The following is a 5,748-nucleotide window of genomic DNA, read 5'->3' on the forward strand; positions in this document are numbered from 1 at the left end:
TGCCTCTACAAACTTCACATGAAAGGAGCATTAGAGAGAGAATAAAGATGGGCCTTATTTTACATATTATTACTGACAAATTCTTGGAAAATCATGAGGTACAAACAGCAAGCCTAATTAACATTTGTATCAAAAATCTCATTCGAAGAGAGCCTGGTGATTAAGGTAGAAATCCAGGAAAATGGTTCAGGATGCAGTATTGGTTACCTTTTTATTGGAATGAAATAGGACAAGAATCCTGATCCACGGGGCTTCCTTTGTTCAGTGACTGAAAGAAAATTACAATTGAGTTAGCAAATTCACGTCGGAAGTATTAATTATGGATTAAAAATCTAAACGGGGAATTCCAAATGTTTGAACTTTGCATTACAAAATTTGCAAATATCTTGTCATCTGGAAGCATTTACTTATCCAGATACCCCTAGTACGTATGACACAATAATATGATTTGATAACTCTGTTATCTTGAAAAGACTCGAAAGAGTCTGCACGCTCTACCAATATGCAAAAAAATCTATGACAAAACTGCAAGCAGCCAACAAACATAAAACCAATGTGATGAAACCAGAAAAAACAAAATATATGGAGAGGTATCATAAAAATTTGCACCAGTTAGAACTTTAACTCTCATTGATTGTGCTTTGAACTGGTCTATTAGAGGCTTAATGAGATTACAATGCAGCTGCAAGCCATAGAAAATGAGTAATTGTTGATATACAACAGAAATGGCACCACACCAGCTGGGCACTGATCAACATGATGGTTGCCTATTAGTGGCCTAACTTCCACCATTTGAAGCGACAATTTACTCACATGTATAGAAATAAGTAAATATAATACTCCCTCCGGTTCATATTAATTGACTCTAATATGGATGTATCTAGACATATTTTAGTTCTAGATACATCCATATTGAAGTCAATTAATATGAATCGGAGGGAGTATATAAAACACACACGGACAATCCCCTGATCATAATAAGTACTGAAAATAGAAGAAGAATGTGCCACGCATGCTAACCGGAAAAAAACACTCATATAATCACCACAACGCTTTTAGCTCGACATCAAAGACCCTTCTAATATCAGTTAGTGCAGTCGGAGATTAAAATCACTTTGGAATATAATATAAATTAACAGGTTCGAGACGCTGTGATATTTCAACTTAATTATCCTTGTTCACATCAAACTGTCAATCATCGAAGGCAATATCTTTTGGCTCCCACCCAGATCAAATTACTTTACAACCGCGGTCGAATGTTCTTAGAAAATTAACCGCAAAGCAAAAGGATCATTTTTAGAATGGTATATTCCTAGTGGCACCATCTATTTTACAAATGTTAGTACAACCACTAATTTTTTGTAAATAAAGATTGAGCCCCTTTTCTAATCGAAGTAACATAACATATTATCAGTACTCACCATGGAGACCACATCATGTCATCGTGGTGAGACAGGCAGCTCGTGAATGTCCTTGTTGATCTAAGTATCTGTATAATTCTGTCGAGACTCAAGAGCACATACACTCTGCCTAAACTAACTCAATTCAGGACTTAAGTGTGCCTAGGTATTAGTTTGTCCTAACCTGGTGAAAGAAGTTAGTCCCATGCATGTTTGATGCCACCATATGCAACTTCATGAATATATACCACTGCTATTGGGCGTTTCATCAAACATGTGACACCTGCTGACGAGAAGAAATAGTTACTTGGGCATAGAGTGGTGTCCACTGCTCACATATATGTCAGCTTATCAGTATAAGAGAAACATAAACATGCTATTAAAGTATTAAGTAAATGTAGTTTGGTATTTCTATACACCATGCTTTTGTCAAACTGCAAAATCCCATGGAAATGATTTTAGTCTATTGGTTACTTCTCAAGCATTGCACACATCTGGTCATGGACAATCCTAGCCTCAATTAAGTTGATTTTGTAAAAGGAAAACAAGCAAACCTACAAGGTATACACCTAAATAACTTAAGCTGATACTGCTCATGTGTAGTGATAAAATTGAGCTTTCCTAAACTGAACTGAACTACATGATTGAGCACACCAAGATGGTGTGAGTACCTGAAACGCTGTTTTGGCTAGTTGGTGCATGACAAAACTGAACTGCGGCAGCTTCCCACATATTGTAAAAATTCAAGTAAATGAACACAACTACAATCTTGTTTGCTGGCCTACCTTTAACAGAGAACGCACTATCGAGCATAACGGCGATCAACTGAGCACATAGTTGCGCTTCGAGAGGGTCATTTTTCATAACCGTATCAAGTCATGTGAAGAATATAGGTACCTGCAGTTTAGGGTTGTTAGTTAAGCAAGAATAGCAGGAATTGAAAGGAAAAAACAGCTAGCAGACACTGAAATAATAGAGCAACTTGTTTCTGCTTGAAACGGAATAGAAGTATAGAACAGTAATTAGCTAAACGGTGTAAGTGTAGACATCTACTATAAAATAATCGTAGAACATCCATACTGCCGTAAGGCACAAAGATATAACTACTAATAGCATTTTTTATAATTAATGGCATAATTGGGATGTGAAATTACAATAAAATAGATATATTGTGACAATTCTTTTACAAGAAATATATTTTCTTAAAACATGTCTACTCCAGCCTGACTCAGCTACATTTGGTTAAGTTGTTTTATCGACAACAAAGTCTTCTACTTCACCAACTACACAAATCACCAATTAATATAGGACAAACATTTGATAACCATATAAATTTAAGAAGATGATTAATCAAGGATCAAGCCACTCACCTTGCAGGTAGAGTCCACCGGTATCATCTCTCCAAGTTCCTGCACATGAAGAATTAATCACTGCACCAAGTCAGAACTATTCCATACCTTATACAAGGATCAAAAAAGCGCGGAGCGCTAAGCGAGCGGTGAGGCTCAGCCTAGAGGAACTACAGCTTAGGCGAGCTTAAGCATCGCTTAAGCGTGTAGGGTAAAATTGTAAAAACAGGAGCTGGTAAGCATACAAACAGAGAACAAACTATATAATATGTTATAATTTTGCTACAATTGTAAGAATACCAGCTGGATCAATGTCCATTTCTTGACAATACCTACAAATTGCAAGCAAATCTTAGGTTTAGCAAATCAACTAAGCTAACTTCATTAATTAATCAGTAGCAGCAGCAACCTAGCAACCTAGCAACAAATATTATAGCAACCTAGCAACCTAGCAAATCAACTAATGGATCAATGTTCATTAGCCTAGCACGTCAGTAGTTACTACAACCTTAGCACCAGCAATCTAGTAGCACATACACGAGCAGGGCTAGCAAGCAGCAGCCCAAATCCTAATAGATTGATTCATCTACAACAGTTTGCAGGTAGCACCACACCAACGCACAGTCGCACATACACACAGGACACATCAGCACGCCAATAGCACATACACGTGAAGGAGAATAAAACGGTTAGGGAATACTTGAGGGCTGAGGCGTGGCGAACGGACGGCGGAGACGAGGTCGACCTCGATCTGGGACTCGGGTGCCTGGACGGAGAGGCGATAAGCGGGACGGGCGGCCTGCTTGGAGGAGGGGAGTAGACATCCCGCCGGCCTAGAGGAGGAGGTGGAGGGCGCTAGAGGCGTAGCGTCACCGGCGGAGCAGCAGGCTCGCGGGTGGAGGGCGCGAGATGGGATGTGAGGGAGGCGGACGAGGGCGGAGGGCGCTTTGGCTATAGTGGAGTCGACTTGGTCCAGTCTACTGCTACGGCTCGACTGGCTGGAATGGCGGCGACGGCGGCAGAGCCTAACCTAGGAAGCGGCGGTGGCACTGGTTCCGTGGTTTGTGAGAGGAAAGAAGATGGAGGATTTGTTGGGCTTGGCCCATTCGGCCGCGACAACGCGCGAGGAAATGCGACAAAAGAGAACAAGGAGTTTGACGTATTGGCAGAATAAGGAACATATTTAGTCTTTTTAAGTAGTAGAGAAACCATGTGAAAGCCAGGATTTGAACTCGAGACCTGGGGCTCTGATACCATGTTAAGCTTCATGTACTAGCCACTTGAACCAAAAGTCCGAACTGATGGAAAGGGCTAGGCAATCTACTTGTACACTTCACAACACTTATAAAATTCTGCCTAATAATGGTGTATTTTACCCATATTTAGTGTATTTGCCCGCCCAACAATTTTGGACTAGTTCTGCCGCTGATGGTGCCGTCCCCGCTTGCTGCTTCGAAATCACGCTCGCCAGCGCACGCGTTATTTCACGCCCCCGTGCATTGACATAGCGTACGGAGATACGTACGTACACACGGGTAGGTAAAATTCGGTACAGATAACGGCAGAGAACCCGGCCAAGCTGCACGCCTAACGATCGAGAGCAATGTAAATACTCTCTCCGATTATAAACAAATATCTAAGTTATTTAAATCTGGATGTATCTAGACACTAAATGGAGTCTAGATACATTCATATTTGAACAAATCTCAAACATATATTTATATATGGACAGAGGTAGTTGTAGCAGTGGTACAATATATTTTGTGTGCGACTGAACGGTTGAGGTCGCGTTAGTCAAACTGATCGACCACCCTCCACAACCCAGCCTAACAATCTATACCTAATAATAATAAAGGAGCTAAGGTTTCTGCCAAAATTTTCGTCCAACAATTTTTAGGACGGTTTTGCCCTCCCACCAAATCACATAATACTGCAGGTGCCATTGTACCGGTTCGTGCTCTTTTCTTCTCCCACGCGCGCAGACGCTGTGGCCCAGGAGTCCCATCGGTCTCGACATTGTCTTTTCTTCTCCCCCAGATCGATCCACCTCGCAGCCCGGAAACACAGAAGGCAGGCAGAGGGCGCATGCCGTGGCGCGGCGCCGACGACTGGCGGCGGCCTCGCTCCCGGACGGATGCTTGCCCATGAACGGCCCTTGCACAGCTTAGGAAAAAATTCCCAGATCGAGCCCCTACGCAGCGCCGGCGGTAGCTTAGGAAAAATTTCCCAGATCGAGCCCCCACGCAGCGCCGGCGACGCCGGAGTACAGGAAGCCGGGACAGGGCTCGCGATGCCGGAGTACATGCATACGGAGAGCAGGATAGGAGGATGGAGGCGGGCTCGCGAACTTGCTCCGCCCCGTCCACGACGCTGTCTAGATCCCTGGCGCGCCACCGAGCTGACCTTGCAAGCGCAAGCGGAAGCCTTCAGATCGGTTTGTGCTCTGCCATCCCCGTCCATCCCCAATCTCATCGGCCCGCCTCCAGCGCCGGTGGGTAGGGAACTCGCCAGCGCCTTCCCCTCCATCGATTCGTGCTCCTCCGACATGGGCTCCAAAATGTGGGCGTGGCCCGGATCGATGCTCCATGCGTGGCCATCCATACAGCTTCTGCAGTTTGTCTGCAGGAAGGAAGCGTTGGTTCGTGGAGATGAAGTGGAAGCAGAGTGGAGATTAATTAGCGGCCACGAAGCGGTTGATGGTTTGCTTCTTTTCCTGATCTTGACTTGCTTCTATGTGCAGATCTACATTGCTTGCCTGTGTAATCTGGTTTTTTTTATGCCACGTGGTTTTTTTTTAATTTCCAACAAGAATTCTGTATTTATCTCACCATAAACAAACTGTTGCATTATACATCCAGGAAATGTACAGATATTCGTCATTAGGAATTCCGTTCGTCAATTTCTAGAATTGGACCATTCCATGTTCATTTCATTATTGAATGGATCTAATGTTATTCCCGGTTTGCAACAAAATCTTCACATGTTCTTGGATATGCATG

The 5,748-nt window shown here is 43.1% G+C and overlaps 1 long non-coding RNA gene across 2 annotated transcripts; it reads right to left on the bottom strand.

Moving 5' to 3' along the window:
* Positions 1–207: 207 nt before the first annotated feature.
* On the bottom strand, positions 208–3,719 carry LOC124686375. 2 transcript variants are annotated; one of them, XR_006997807.1, is made up of 5 exons: positions 2,771–3,719; positions 2,186–2,297; positions 1,585–1,683; positions 1,422–1,489; positions 208–268 (listed from the first exon to the last, which is right to left on the bottom strand). It is a non-coding gene; the product is annotated as an uncharacterized LOC124686375 (long non-coding RNA). The 2 variants fall into 2 exon arrangements; XR_006997806.1 differs by having other exon boundaries at positions 1,422–1,499.
* Positions 3,720–5,748: the final 2,029 nt, after the last annotated feature.

The sequence above is a fragment of the Lolium rigidum genome, chromosome 2, assembly GCF_022539505.1.
Source record: "Lolium rigidum isolate FL_2022 chromosome 2, APGP_CSIRO_Lrig_0.1, whole genome shotgun sequence".
NCBI classification, from domain to species: domain Eukaryota; kingdom Viridiplantae; phylum Streptophyta; class Magnoliopsida; order Poales; family Poaceae; genus Lolium; species Lolium rigidum.